The sequence below is a fragment of the Engraulis encrasicolus genome, chromosome 8 (assembly GCF_034702125.1).
Source record: "Engraulis encrasicolus isolate BLACKSEA-1 chromosome 8, IST_EnEncr_1.0, whole genome shotgun sequence".
NCBI classification, from domain to species: Eukaryota; Metazoa; Chordata; class Actinopteri; order Clupeiformes; family Engraulidae; genus Engraulis; species Engraulis encrasicolus.
This window is the reverse complement of record NC_085864.1, coordinates 49,091,881-49,107,929: the sequence shown is the minus strand read 5'-3', so window position 1 is coordinate 49,107,929 and position 16,049 is coordinate 49,091,881. Positions and strand designations below refer to the sequence as shown.

The 16,049-nt window shown below is 42.8% G+C and overlaps 1 protein-coding gene across 1 annotated transcript in view; it reads right to left on the bottom strand.

Moving 5' to 3' along the window:
- LOC134453943 (3'-5' exoribonuclease HELZ2-like) overlaps positions 1–16,049 on the bottom strand; it is a 31,689-nt gene that overhangs the window by 14,383 nt on the left and 1,257 nt on the right. The gene's annotated exons all lie outside the window — the stretch shown is intronic.

The following is a 16,049-nucleotide window of genomic DNA, read 5'->3' as shown; positions in this document are numbered from 1 at the left end:
AAATCTGAAATGAAAATGCCTTAATACTGTCAGCCAATGTATTGGCCAGCATGAAATGGGTGAAAGGGCTGCATATCTTCTTGCACTCTTCCTCCAGAATGTTTTGAATGTGTTCTGTGAGTGGTCCAAACAGCTCTTGGTGTTTCGTTATCTGTTTGGCTGCCCAGTTCCAGTTTTTTCTTGCCAGGGCCTCCACTACTACCGCTGTGCCATCTGGACACACCATCCTTTCACCTTTACTTCTGGTGGGGTAATAGACAACCACCTGTAACACACACCCAAAAAATATAGTCAGGGACAGTTTTTACATGATTACTTTTTTTTTTTTTTTTTTTACAATACAATACGAGTTAATTGACTTAAATACTACTATATTAGTAGTGCATACTATATTAGTATATGCACATAACACTGAAAGTGTTTTAAGATACTCCAATAACAATAATAAAAGTAATGATAATAATAACATGTATTTATATAACACAACTCATACAACATGTAGTTCAATTGACTTCACGGTTAAATCAAAAAGACCAACATAAAACATGGGTTACTTGGGAAATGTGGAAGTACCTGAATGGTCTGTTGGGAATTAATAAAAGTAAACAACAACTAATGTTGTCTGTGGTCAGGAGATGGACAGGAGAGGACTATGAACAGAAGATCTTGTGAACGTGGGAGAGGGGCAGAGAGGGGTGACGATGGGGAATGGGCACCACAAGCAAATGTGTGGACTGGTGAGCTTGGTGGACTGATGTCTCTCTCTCTCTCACACACACACTCACACAACCAACACCAAATGAAGAGAGATTTATTCCTATTTTATTTTTTAAATCCAACTTTATGATGGCATTTGGGAAAATTGGAACTGGTTTAATGTTATGTGGTATTTTCAGAACAAATGTAAACATTATAAAACACATTTCAGTGATATTAGCAATAAATAGACTACAAAAACACTTCATTTTGGAATATTTTTGAAAATGGATTTACAGCATTGTGGAAAAGAGCTCTTCAAACTAGGGATGGGCATAATTAACCGATTAACCGATGATTGATCATTAAACATTTAGTCGAAGAAATTAATTTTCGCCGACGAACCGTTAAACAAAAACAAAAACTTGAATGTAGGTTGTTCTGCCTTCCATTTAATTCCATGCCTGAGTTTAGTTTCTCTCACGTAAATCCTATGGTGAATACCGCCACCTAGTGGACTTTCTCGCGGTACTGCGCCTTAAGTGCAACTCTACTTCCTGGTTAGTTGCAGCCAGTTTTTTCAAGTGTTTTCTGCCGTAAAGCCACCGCGCTTCATCTCTCCCGCAATTAATATCTTTTCACACTTGAGCCTTGGACAATATAAGTCTGTAAGTGATCATTTTGTGTTGGATATTGTTTGTAACGAAATTGCATTGCTATTTTGAGGTAAATTTCGATCTATTTGGCTCTAGAAATGATGTTTTCTTTGCCTGGAAATGTTGGCTAATCTCATTCTGCTTTCGGTTAGAAAATTACAAAGTGTACTGTAATTACTGCAATGTGAATTACAAAAACAGTTAATCGACAACGTCCATGATGTATCACTTGAACACCGCGCATCCAAGCCTTGTAAAAGACGGCGGTGATTAATCTCAACATAGCCTCGCCTCGATGTCTGCACTCTTAAGTGCCTTCGTTGTTGGCTCGCAACTTGAAGCCTCCCTCGTTTGCGCATTTCAGGTTTAACTTTTCTTGTTTATCACTTGACACTTGTGTTGTTAATGAAAACAAATCCTCAAAGAAAAACGTGATGTTTTTGATGTATTTTTGTTATAGGCTACAAGTGTATAGGGCATGGTGGGCCTAAATGTGTGCTGTTTTTAATATAAAAATGTTAATGGTTAACCGATTATTAATCATTAATTCTCCCGACGATCGACGAAGAAATTTTCACCGTATGCCCATCCCTACTTACAATACACTGACACACACACACACACACACACACGTCTAATCAAGACTTGCTTAAACCAGGTGTACAGCTAGTGGTTGTAAAGGGCGGGTTATGCTTCCTACTTGTGCCACAGAGTGAGCTTGTCGCAGCCATGATGCAGTTAATTTTGGTTTATGCCCTGTTTTGAAGCACGGTCTGCGCGATGTCATTCCACGCTGAAACTGCCTTCAATACAAAGAGTAAACTAGACGTGTCGGTTGTTTTTTAGCATCACAGACTCGACGAGAATGAAAATGAAACATTAAATCTTTATATCACGTGCATGTTTGATCGCACTGGCAGCCACAGTGGTAGTTTGGAACAAAGAAGTGGCTCATTTGTCGAGGACGAAGCGGAATGTTTTCTCGACCTCGGAACCACTGTTCAACTGTCCAAATAACTTCAGCGTCGTAACTTGCAAGCGCATGTGTTGTCTTTGGTTCGTGTAAATAAATCAAACAACAAAGCACGGGCAACTTATTTAATGAAGAGCTCACAGTCCGTAGACCGACGAAGGTTAGAACAAGGAAGTAGCGCTTGTTCTCGACTCGAGGACAGAGCAGGCTGGTCGAGAGGACCAATCAGCAGGGCTCCGAACCGGTTCAAGGAACGAAAACGAAAACCGAAAACGAACGAAATTTTATGGAATTTTACAAGGAACGGAAACGAAAACGAAATGGTCTTCAAGTGTTCCGGAACAAAAACGTTATTCTGAAATCCACAAACCGGTTAATAACGTTTTTTTTTTCGTTCTCTATATTTCATACAAGTGCACGATTTTGTTTGAGGAGTAACCATGGCGACGAGCAGTCTTTTAGTTCGGCTACTGACGTGTATGAGGGGAAACATGCATACAGCAACAGCATTTTGCTTCACCTGAGCTCTTGCCGCCGATTGATAAAATATTGAGGAGCATTGGCCAATCAGAGTGCGACTGTGCATTGTATGGAGAAACTTCCTGGGTAAATTTAGGATGTGCTTCTCCTCAGAGATTTTGATAGGAAACTATAACTAAACTGTCGCTGTTCTCCTGGCTTTCTCGTAGTGATTAGAAGTTGACTCTAATAAACCCGCCCTAAAGTTTTTGACCACCAATATCAAATACGTTTTTGTAAGAGAAATGACACTTTACCCGCGCTGTTCTTCAGTCTCATTCACGGACAGTACAGAGTTTTATATTGACACCATGGAGAGCAAAAGAGAACATGTCTTGAGATCGGTGTTGGGATTCCTACAGGGACAGAGTATTTGGACCATACAGTCTATGATTTGCAAAGGAATTGGATAGGCGATTTGATGAACCTAATTCGCAGAGTGCTCTCGAGAGGCAACTGGTGGGTAAGTCATGTTTAGCTTACTACTTAATGGCACCGCCGAGTGCCTCGATGTTCAATGCGGTTATGGCAAATTATGTTGTGGTAAAGTTACTGAAGTGCTTTTGTTGTGCGCAGCGTATCCCACTGTCGGTTGTAGAGAAGAGAGGTGAGAGCTGGTGTTTTATGTGCTGTAATCAAGGACGTCTTATTTATCTGTTGTTGTGGTCAATGCGGGATAAAGTCATTCGTGGCAGATGGACAGACGCTAGCTGACGTTAGCTGGCCCGCTCAATGTTTCCTCAGTAATTCGCTATTGCATAATATTTCCTGGCTGTCATCATTAGTAGTAGTAGTAGGTCGCGTGTGACAACAAGCAGGGATAGAGAAAGACAGCGCATTTGTTGTTGTTTAAGTTATTATTCTCTTCTGTCGTGCAGAGGGCTGGGCTGATGGGATGGACTACGTGGAAACTCTTACTATTTTGTGACGCTTGTCTGTTAGGCAACAAAAGGTCTCCGGTTTTGTGGTGATGGACTTGCACTGGAATGGTTGGTAGCCGATATCTGAGAGCATATCCGAGGTTTCAGACTATGCAACCTGTCCCTTCTCTAGAACTAGTGACCCCTTGCATCGTGCACATCTCAAAACAGTTTGGGATTTTTTTGCGGCGCAAACTGTGTCCCTTTTACTTACACGTTTCACTTGCTGCAAACCTCATCATGGCCTATTAAATAGAGCTAGGCAAGAACTGAAATCCATGCCTATCGACACCTCTTATTATGCTGACGTTTACCTGCGCTATTCCAGAGATTTTTTTAGGAACTCTCTCTGGCTATTTTTTTAAACTCTCTCTGGCTATTCTGTATTGTGCCTCCCTAATCAACATCCACCCACCGCTACTGGGCTGGCATAGGCTACTTTTGATAAGAATCCGGTTAAATCTGCCAGGATGGATAGCCCATCTGAGTGTTTTTGGGTGTGTTATTATTTTTGAGAATAGCTGTGTAAATCAAGGGGAAATAATGAGTACGTCTATTCTAAGATAAAGTCCACGAAAATAGACTTAATATGGCCGTTAAACACTGCAGGAACGTTAAGAACGAACGTTATTTTTCGTTCCGAACCGGTTCAGGAACGATATTTTTGTGGGGGAACGATTGCAGGAACGAAAACGTTAAACTGAAACTTGCCTGAACCGTTCGGAACGGAACGTTTGAAAAATAATTTCGTTTTCAAGCCCTGCCTATCAGATACCTATTTTCGCCCTTTCACGCCGTCGCTCCATGCGTCGAGACACAATTTCGGGGAGGTGCCCCAGAGTACCTGCGTGATGGGGGGGGGCTTCACTCCGTTAACTGCGCGGTTCACTGCATCATGATTCAGTGACGCTGATCTCGAGGCATAAACCACCCTTAAGACAGTTGAGATTTTCTCGGTACAGTTGTCTACCATTATCTTACCATGGCATGGTGCGTGGAGCTAACATAAGCAGGTTGAGTAGCCATATTGGCTAAATGCTTATTGTATTTGCACTGGCGCAAATCATTGGTTATTGTCTAACAACCCAATATATTTTCTCACCTCTGTAACGCTTTGTCGAGCTGGGGTGTTGTCAGTGGCTGCTGGCCTCGGTAATTTCGGAGCTGGGGGGCCGTAGGGGTCGGTGGTTGCTCCGATGGGGTTCGGGCTCTGTCCCGTTTGCTTGCGATTGCCTAGGCCGAGGCCGTGGTGGTGTCTGCTGCACTCGCGGTCGTCGTGGCTGATGTTAAACTGGATAGGCCTATAGTAGGGTGATTCGGTTCTTTTTCTGCGTCTTGCCATTCTCTGAAAGTACTCAAACTCTCTTCTAGCCTAGCAATGAAGCGAAAACACTTCTGACAAATTCGAAACGAACGCTCCTGGACATTTGCTAATGTCAACCCGATTTCTGCCAGCCGTTCCTCGATTGATTTTGCATTAGTGTCCTTCTGGAAAATCCTGCTGTTTGTAATGACACCTTTTATCCTGAGATTTTCCTTGCAAAGACGACATCGGTCATTTACAGCCATTATGTTCTCTGCTAGTCTCTTCTCTAACACGCTGTAACTGTTTTGATTCCCGACCTGTACGACCTGGCGGCGCTTAGGTGACGACACGTCCTACGTCACAAAGCTTCAACGTGAGTGGTCGAAGTGCCATGTCATTCATATGAGGTTGCTCCAACCACGTGCAAGCATCTTTTGACTAAACCACGCCTGCGGAGACGCGTGAGAGGGCAGTGTACCAGTAGCCTGTTACTTACAGGCTACTGGTTCACCAGGAAATGGTGGTGGTAAGCATTCGTGAAAAAGGTAGCATTTGTGAATGGGTAGCATGGATTCTGGAAAGAAACGGGACAAAAAAATACACAGTGCACCTTTAAAGTCTAATAACTTACCTCAGAAACAAGAGTAAATTTCCATGTCAAGGGCACATTCTCTTTTACACATGTGTACAGGTCTCTGTCGCAGGTAACGGTAGCACCAGAGAATGTTTCAGATATCTGCAAAATAACAAAAGTGCTTACTGAGGTTTTAGTTCATACAGATCATCGTAATTAGCAGTCACAATCTATTGTATGCGATAAATACCATTCACTTGTGTAAATGGCTATTTAAGAAGCTCTTGTAAACAGGACATAACTCAAATATTTCATAAATGTGACAATTGACCCAATGCATACTCCAGACATTGTTAAAGGGACACTGTGTGAGATTTTTTGTAGTTTATTTCCAGAATTCATGATGGCCATTCACAAATGTTAGCTTTTTATGAATACTTACCACCACCACCAAATTTTAAGTATTCCATATGACTGGGAAAATTGCACTTTTCATACATGAAAAGGGGGATCCTCTCCATGGTCCGCCATTTTGAATTTCCAAAAATAGCCCTTTTTAGCTGCAAAAATGACTCTACTTGGATCATGCTAGGAAATATTTGCTTATTACTTAGTAAACTTTCATGCAAAGATCAAATTTGGCAATAGGCAGCCCAGTTTCAATGAGCAGCATAGTTGCAGTACCTTTTTTGACCATTTCCTGCACAGTGTCCCATCTGTACTACTGTAAATATAAATAATATATCTCAGCTATGGAAACCCTTACCCCAACCTAAACAGTCCATATGTCAATTATTCTCAGCATTTGCAGATAGCCCTGGAACTATACAAAATGCAGTGTGACTACAGAAGGTGGAAGATATGCAAAGTAGATGTCTCCTTCATATTCTTTGGGATCTCTACTCTATTGGGGTGCCTGGTATAGTTCTCAAATCTCAAATCTTTTTGGCACATTTGGCACACTTAACATTTCTAGATCACCAAACAAATGTAATTAAACAAGGATGATCCAAACAAACTGAAAATGCAATAGCCTACTTCAAAAGGAAAAAGTTTACCGCACACTTAAATGCCTGAGCGAACCTGATGACGCACAGAGGCGATACGCGTTGTTCGCTCTGAATAAAAGAGCATAAAGTCAAACAAGTGTGCGGTAAACTTTTTCCTTTGAAGTATTGCATATTCCTGCGTTTACCAGCACCTAGAAGCTGTGCATGGATCTTTGAACTTTTAAAACTGAAAATGCAGTTTTTCACTGATTACTTAATTTGCTAAGAGAAAAATGCCATAAGACCTCTATGAGCCTACAGCACCCGGTTAAAAAAAAAAACTGTGAAAAATGATCTGTGTAGTGTGATAGTGTGAGTGCGTCTCCTTCAAGACAACACTCATGAGGAGCTTGGAGTTTCTCGTATACCGAGCCTTATATGTTGTGAAAGCGGCATGGCATCATTTCTGGCAATTAACTCATTTTACACCTCCACTTGAGTTAAATAATTCAGTTGTATCTTTCTCCTGTACTCAAGGGGAGGTGTGAAATTTCCAGACATGGTTAGGGTTTTCACACTTGGTCCCTTTCAACCCTTTACAGTTTTTCTCGATTGCTTACACACAATTTCTGGTACTTCACACACAATTCTCGGAACATCTCACCCATTTCCCAACTCCCCTAACCAATGTCACTGAACACTAAACACAATTCCTTCTTTACACTCACATTTCAGATTTAAAGCACACTCTTTTCAAACCACTACACACAATTCTCTGGATTACACACACTTTTCATGAAGAAAAACCCTGGTTGTCGCATTGAACACACTGTCATTCAAAATACTATAATCAACTGCCATACAAAGTTCCCTTCCTCATCACATGGGCAAACTCTCTTCATACCGGTTTACAATCTGAAATCATCACCCCATAAGGACACACATTGCATGTCATATTGATGAAAAATTAGTGGATGCAAGGAGAAAACACATTTGTTTAGTTTTTGAACTCAAAAATATATTATACAAGACATCACTTTCATGTGGTTACCCAATATTTTACTGTTAGAGCCATGATAGTATTTTGCATATTTGAGAATGTAAGTTAGAATATTAGAATTCATATATTTGGATTTTTGCTATTTATATTGTATTTATTTAATGAAAGGAATGTTTATTGTAAGTTTGGAGCAATTTTAACCGTCATTTAGATTTGGGACTTTTAATTTGATTGCCTGCGTAATAGAAGACGCATCCTCAGAACTGAAGGAACGCTGGAAGGAGCCAGACGAACTTGTGGAGCACGGATGTATATAGTTTTTCGACCGTGCTTGCTGTGTAATTAGGAAACAAGGAGATTGTATTTGAGAACCCTTTTTTGTTAAACCCTTTTTAATAGATAAAGATTTTTTGTTTATGAAGAACCCAGCTTGCTCGCGTCATTCTTTTCAAAAGTGCTTCTTGAGTTCGGAATGACACAGATATTGGATCTGCTGCCATAACATTAGTCGAAAAACTCCATCAAGAGGAAAGAAACGGACAATCAGCTGACGAAAAGGAGAGGAAAAGGACGAGGCTGATTGATGGTGAAAGTAAGGAGACATTCTCAAGATTGCTGGCACTTTGTAAGTACAGTTTTCCTGTCGAAATTGCTGATAGAAACTAGCCATGCAAACGGAGCTGGAAAGGAGAAGCATTGCAAACGTAATTCATTTCTAAGATGCCTAAATGGTTCGTTTTTGAAGTTCATTCAAGTTTGGTTTAAGTGTGAAGACATAGAAGAAGACCACAGAAGTTCGTTTTTGAGTTTATTGAATCACTGAAGATTTTTATGACTGTTTAAAAGATCGTTGGGAATTATTGCTGATTCATTATTGAACACGTTTCCAAGATGGCGGATGGAAATTTGTTAAATGCAGCAGGAGGTGCAATACCCGCTACCCGCCAGAAGAGGGAGCCAAAGTACACAGAAAAGGCTTTGGAAGAAAGGCTCCATAGGCTGATTAGTCACAGAAAAGCGAAAATGGCCCAGATTACAGCCAAAATGAAAGAAATAGAAAACATGAAAAATCATGAAGAGTATATTACCACAATTGAATCAGAAATGCAGCCACACTTTCTAACTCTGTATGAAGACTTTGTCATGCTCAATGACAGTGTTATGCAAATGTTACCAAGTGATGAAGCAACTTCAAATCAGTTATCATGGTATGAGCCAAGGGCAACTGCCATAAGGGGATTCATCATAGACACAGAAAGATGGCTCAAGGAACAAAGGATACCAGAAATGGATGATGGTGTTGCACCGGAAGACAGTGTCTCAAATGCATCACAGCGCAGCAAAAGCAACAGGAGTAGAACATCAGTTGCATCTGGTACTAGCTCAGCTGTGCGCATGAAAGAGGAAGCCAAAAGAGCAGGGCTTTTAGCCCAAGCAGAGGCACTGAAAAAGAAGAAAGCCATACAGTTACAAGAGGCGCATTTAAAAGCACAAATGGAGCAGTTAAAAGTCGATATGGAGCAGTTAGACTTAGAAACTGCAATAGCAGCCTCTACGGCTAAGTTGAAAGTGTATCATGAAAGCCCTCGTGACGCCATGAATGACTATGTAACAGCCATGTTGCCAAGTGCGGATGCAGGCAGCCATGCACAAGGGTCTAATGTTTCTGTGACAGGATCTGATGCACCTGTCCTTAGAGGATCACCTGTCCTTAGAAGTCCACCTGCGTCTGAAGCTCATGTTGTGCCAACAGCTCATGAAGGTGATGAAGAGGAGGAAGATGATATTCCTTACACTGTAAGAGATGTGGAACATGCTCCTCCTCCACGTGACCGTCACCAAGTGGCTACACGTCACCAAGTGCCTACGGCTAGAGCCTCTAGCCAGCCTCAGCAGCCCGTGACTTCAAGTGACAGAATCTATGAAGTGATGCAGCGTCAAAACATGATTACAGAGCTATTGGTGAAGCAGCAAGATCTGTCTCTGCTACCCAAAAGGGACATTCCTGTCTTCTCTGGTGATCCGCTCACATACAGATCTTTTCTTAGAGCGTTTGATAATGCTATTGACAGTAAGACTCAGAATGCTAGAGACAAACTCTTCTTTCTGGAACAATATACAAGTGGAGAGCCACAAGATCTAGTGAGAAGCTGTGAACATATGACCCCAGCGGAAGGCTACGAAGAAGCCAGGCTATTACTGGATCAGCAATATGGAAATGAGCTGAAGATAGCAATGGCTTACATTGAGAAAGCCTTATCGTGGCCACAGCTTAAAACGGATGATGCAAAGGGCTTGAATGAATACGCTCTCTTTTTGATTGGCTGCAAAAACACTATGAAGGACGTTGATTACATGGAAGAAATGGATAACCCGACGAACATGAGAGCCATACTGTCAAAACTGCCTTACAAACTGAGGGAGAAGTGGAGACAAGTTGCTTATGACATGCTGGAAACCAAAGGAAAAAGACCAAGGTTTGGAGACTTAGTGAGTTTCATAGACAAACAAGCCAAAATAGTGACACATCCTCTATTTGGAGATCTTCAAGGAACCAGTGCTGCAGCTTCACTAAAGGAAAAAGGCACACCTGTTAAGAAAACAAAAGGAAACACCACAAAGAGTAGCAGTTTTGTTACAAGCATTGACACACAGAAACAGAAACCAGTACAGACAAACCAGAGTGCAAACCCAGACCAGGCCAAACTGAAAACGGAGACATGTGTAGTCTGTGAAAAGAGCCACACATTGGAAAACTGCGAGAAGTTCAAGAAACAAGCTCACACCGACAAGATTGAGTTCTTGAAGTCCAAAGGTCTCTGTTTTGGATGCCTTGTGCCAGGTCACTTGAGCAAAGATTGCACCAGGAAGTTGTCTTGCCAGATATGTTCTAAGAAACATCCAAGCGTTCTACATGTGGTGCACAAGGATGAAACGGCAACCACTAAGAGCAGCAAGAACAGCACGTCGGAGTCACAGGCCACAAAACCTGAAATATGTGCGTACACTGGGGCCGGAAGCAGTCAGGGCGTTTTGGCTATAGTTCCGGTACGACTCAAGTCCAAGAAAGGTACGAAGACGGTGGTGACTTATGCCTTCATTGACCCAGGCAGTTCGGCGACGTTTTGTGCAGAGGCAGTAATGTCAGCGCTGAACCTTACAGGCAGGAAGACAGAGATTTTACTCCGAACTATGGGGCAGGAGAAGCTTGTCCCTAGCCATATCCTGCCAGACCTGGAAATTTGTGGACTTGAGGAGAACCAGTACATTGACTTACCTTTGGTGTTCACGCAACCTGACATTCCTGTGAAAAAAGAAGATATACCTTGTCAGAAGGACATCCAGGCGTGGTCGTACTTAGAGGAAGTACGCCTCCCCAGTGTGGAAGCTGAGATCGGTCTACTGATTGGCGCCAATGCCTTCAAGGCCATAGAGCCATGGCAAGTCATCAATAGTCAACATGGCGGTCCATATGCTGTAAAATTGGCGATTGGATGGACTGTCAACGGGCCCATCACACAAGATCAACTTCAAGACACTGATGAGGAATGGCAGAGAGTTGCTGCTAACAGGATTTCTGTGGAAAACATCGAAGAGCTGTTAATTCAGCAATTCAACTCTGACTTCTCAGAACGCAGTTGTGAAGACAAAACTGAGATGTCGCAGGAGGATCGAAGGTTCATGAAGGAAGTCGAACAGTCTTGCCAGCTCATTGAGGGACATTACTGCATCAGTCTTCCCTTCAAGGACAAGTCTGTGAAGATGCCTAGTAATCGCAGTCAAGCAGAGCAAAGAGCCATCAGCCTCAAGAGGAAGCTCAACAGGAACCCAGAGTTCTGCACCGATTACAAGCGCTTCATGGATGACATCATAGCTAAGGGCTATGCGGAAAAGGTGCCTGAGGAAGGTCAAGAGGTCAAGGAAGGAGAGGTTTGGTACATCCCACACCATGGGGTGTACCATCCCAAAAAGAAGAAGATTAGAGTCGTCTTCGACTGCACAGCTACGTGTCAAGGCGTCTCTTTGAACAACCAACTACTCCAAGGACCTGACCTCACGAGTACCTTGATTGGAGTGTTGACAAGGTTCCGAGAGGAGTCCGTTGCAATGATGGCCGATATAGAGGCAATGTTTTACCAGGTCAGGGTTCCTCCCAAGGACTCTGACTTCCTGCGTTTCCTCTGGTGGCCGGATGGAAACTTGAATGGACCTCTGGAGGAGTACAGAATGACTGTACACATTTTTGGGGCTACCTCTTCCCCAAGCTGCGCCTGTTTTGCGTTGAGAAAGACAGCGGAAGATGGAAGAGACCAGGCCTCAGCGGAAGTTGTGAAAACAGTTGAGAGGAATTTTTACATGGACGACTGTTTATCCTCAGTGCCCTCTGAAGAAAAGGCCATAGCACTTGCACAGTCTCTGAAGGCTTTATGCCAAAGTGGTGGATTTAACCTGACGAAATGGGTTAGCAACAGCAGACGTGTTCTGTCATGCATCCCAGCCAATGAGAGAGCTGCAGAGGTGAAAGACCTTGATCTAACCAAAGACACCCTGCCAACAGAACGAGCCTTAGGGGTTCATTGGTGTACAGACACAGACACCTTCAGGTTCAGAGTCAACGTGCCAGAGAGACCAACCACTAGAAGAGGGATACTCTCAATTGTCAGTTCAGTCTATGACCCTCTTGGTCTAGTTGCTCCATGCATCCTCCCAGCTAAGCTGATTTTGAGAGAGCTATGCCAACAGAAGTTGAGCTGGGACGAGGAGATTGATGAGAAGCAATCACGAAGGTGGCACCAGTGGCTTGCCGAGCTGCAGGAGCTATCTAACTTCACTGTGGACTGATGTATCAAGCCCCCTGAATTTGGTCCCACTGTCAAGGCTCAGATACACAATTTCTCAGATGCAAGTGAGAGCGGTTACGGTACAGCTTCATACATTCTGCTGACCAGTGAGGATGGACAGAAGGTCTGCTCATTGCTTATGGCAAAGTCAAGAGTGGCACCTCTGAAAAAAGTAACAGTCCCTAGAATGGAACTGACTGCCGCAGTCATAGCAGTGAAGGTGGACAAGCTGTTAAGACAGGAAATGGAGACCAAGCTTGAAGAGTCTGTTTTTTGGACTGACAGCGTCACTGTACTCAAGTACATAGAAAACGATGCATCGCGCTACAAAACATTCGTGGCCAATCGAGTGTCATACATTCGAGAAGCTAATTCCCCATCACAGTGGAGATATGTGAATAGTTCACTCAATCCCGCAGACGTAGCTTCAAGAGGAATGAGGTTCACCTCACTCATCGACAATGACCATTGGATACATGGACCCCAATTCCTTTGCCAAAGTGAAATTGAGTGGCCTACAAGACCTGACATTCGCAGCACCATGGAAGATGATAGCGAACTCAAGTCTACCCTGGTCAGTCTCGTCAGTGCAACCAAAGGTGCAAGCCTAACAACATTGGTCGAATACTACTCAGACTGGCACAGACTTAAGAAGGCTGTTGCATGGATGCTACGCTTGAAAGACCTGCTTCACTTCTTGGCAAGAAAGAGAAAGGAATATGTGGCTGATGTTTCATTGAAGGAGATGGATAAAAGAAAGCAAGACCTAAAGGTGGAAGAGGAAATGAGAAAATTGAGACAGTCAGTGGACAAGACAGCATTGTCAGTACAGGATTTGGAAGATGCAGAAACTGTGCTGATACGCTACGGTCAAAGGGAGATGTTTCCCGAAGAGCTGGTCTCGCTCCAACAAAGAGATTCTCAAGTTAGGAAGTCGAGTGCACTCTACAGCCTAGATCCTGTTCTGCTAGATGGTGTCATCAGAGTGGGTGGCCGGTTGAACAACTCCGCCATGCCAGAAGAATCCAGAAACCCAGCTGTGCTACACAAGGATCACCACATTGCAAAGCTGATTCTACGGCACATACACCTACAGAATGGTTGCTGTGGAAGAAATCAACTAATTGCAAAGGTCAGGCAGCGTTACTGGATTCCAGGACTGAACAGAGCGACCCGCACAGTGAGGTCCCAATGCATCGCATGCAGGAAACGACACGCAAGGCCAGCAGAACAGAAGATGGCAGATTTACTTGAGGAACGTGTACTGCCAGACCAGCCTCCCTTTACGCATGTAGGCGTAGACTATTTTGGACCGTTTGACGTCAGAAGAGCGCGCAGCACAGTGAAGCGCTATGGCGTCTTGTTCACATGCCTCGCTCTAAGAGTAGTCCACATAGAGGTAGCTCACTCTTTAGATACCTCATCATGTATCAACGCCATCAGACGATTTGTCAGTCGAAGGGGTCAAGTGACTACGATGCGCTCTGACAATGGCACAAATTTTATAGGTGCCGAGCGAGAACTCAGAGAGGCTCTAGCAGAGCTTGATCACTCTCAGATCAAAGATGACCTGATGCAGAAAGGTATCACCTGGATTTTTAACACACCAACTGCCTCTCACCAAGGTGGAATATGGGAGCGACAGATTCGCACTGTCAGAAAGGTGTTGAATTCTGTGCTGAAACAGAAGGTGCTAGACGATGATGGCCTTCACACTCTGCTATGCGAAGTTGAAGCAATTATCAATGACCGTCCCTTGACTGCTGCCTCCGATGTTCCAGGCGACGTAGAGGTTTTGACACCAAATCATCTTCTACTATTGAAGAAGCAACCAGCCCTTCCGCCGGGTGTCTTCGACAGGGATGATGTCTATTCCCGTAGAAGATGGCGTCAAGTACAATACATGGCCAACCTCTTCTGGTCAAGGTGGACCCAGGAATACCTCCCGTTGCTACAGGAGCGACACAAGTGGCACAACAGGAAGAGGAACTTCACTCCAGGAGACATTGTGCTCATCGTGGACAGTTCCGCCCCCAGAAATACCTGGCTGACTGGAAGAATCCGGCAGACTTACCCAGACGCAAGAGGCGTCGTCCGAAGAGTTCAAGTCCAAACCAAGTCCAGCTTATTAGATAGGCCTACTAACAAGCTTTGTCTTTTGCAGGAAGCTGAATGAGTCCAGGAAGAACAGCGGCTGATGGACGTTATACTCTTAAGTTTGATTGATAGAGTAATTGACATTTACAGTACAGTAAATGTTGTGAATTGTTACTGTATTTATGGCTCTATTTTGTAGTTTGTAATTCTTATGCATCCTGCCTATAGAATTTGGGGCCGGAATGTTAGAGCCATGATAGTATTTTGCATATTTGAGAATGTAATTTAGAATGTTAGAATTCATATATTTGGATTTTTGCTATTTATATTGTATTTATTTAATGAAAGGAATGTTTATTGTAAGTTTGGAGCAATTTTAACCGTCATTTAGATTTGGGACTTTTAATTTGATTGCCTGCGTAATAGAAGACGCATCCTCAGAACTGAAGGAACGCTGGAAGGAGCCAGACGAACTTGTGGAGCACGGATGTATATAGTTTTTCGACCGTGCTTGCTGCGTAATTAAGAAATAAGGACATTGTATTTGAGAAACCTTTTTTGTTAAACCCTTTTTACTAGATAAAGTTTTTGTTTATGAAGAACCCAGCTTGCTCGCGTCATTCTTTTCAAAAGTGCTTCCTGAGTTCGGAATGACACAGATATTGGATCTGCTGCCATAACATTTACAATAAATTAGTGCATTTTTTTAAATGTCAGAAAAATATGTAAAATATATACACATCTGTGTACTCCGAGTCTAAAAACAATATTTCAGTATTTTACTACAGAAAAATACCCTCTTTAGTAAGTAGAACACTGAAGAAAATAAGTTTCTACTGTGTTTCAAGTTGAGTATAGAGTTTTACCTTGTGCATATTAGTGTTCAATGGTTCACATAAGAGTGTATTAAAATGTCTGCTTGTGTGTGTCATTTGAGAACAAAATGACCTTTTTAAAAGAGAGTACATTGTTTTGAGACAAGACGTGCATTTTTCAGAGGTAGTGAGGAGTTTTGCCCATTGTGTGTGAGGTTTGGAGATTTGTGTGTAGAGTTTTGAGAATTCGAGAACTGATTCCGAAAAATGTGTGTAAGCAATCGAGAAAAACTGTAAGTGAACTCAGACCTGTGACTCAGCATTTTCTCTGCATATGTGAATGCTTCAAAGTGTACCCAGACCCCTAGGAAGTGAACTGTACTGAGACCTTCATTGATGTGGTCTCAGTACAGTTCGCCTGTGAGCTCTGATAAGTTACAAAATCAGATCAAAGACAGGACTGATGCACCATAAAATCATAATGGGACCAGAAAGATCAGCCAGTTCTTTTTGTGATAAACTCACAATATGAACAAAAACAGAACTGAGTCCTTTTGCTGTCGGTTCACCTTTTGGTCCAGGTAGCCTCTTCGCGACCCTATTCACTTGCTGAAAATGCTTAACTACATCATAACAACATTGCTATGACATTACAGGGAGCCA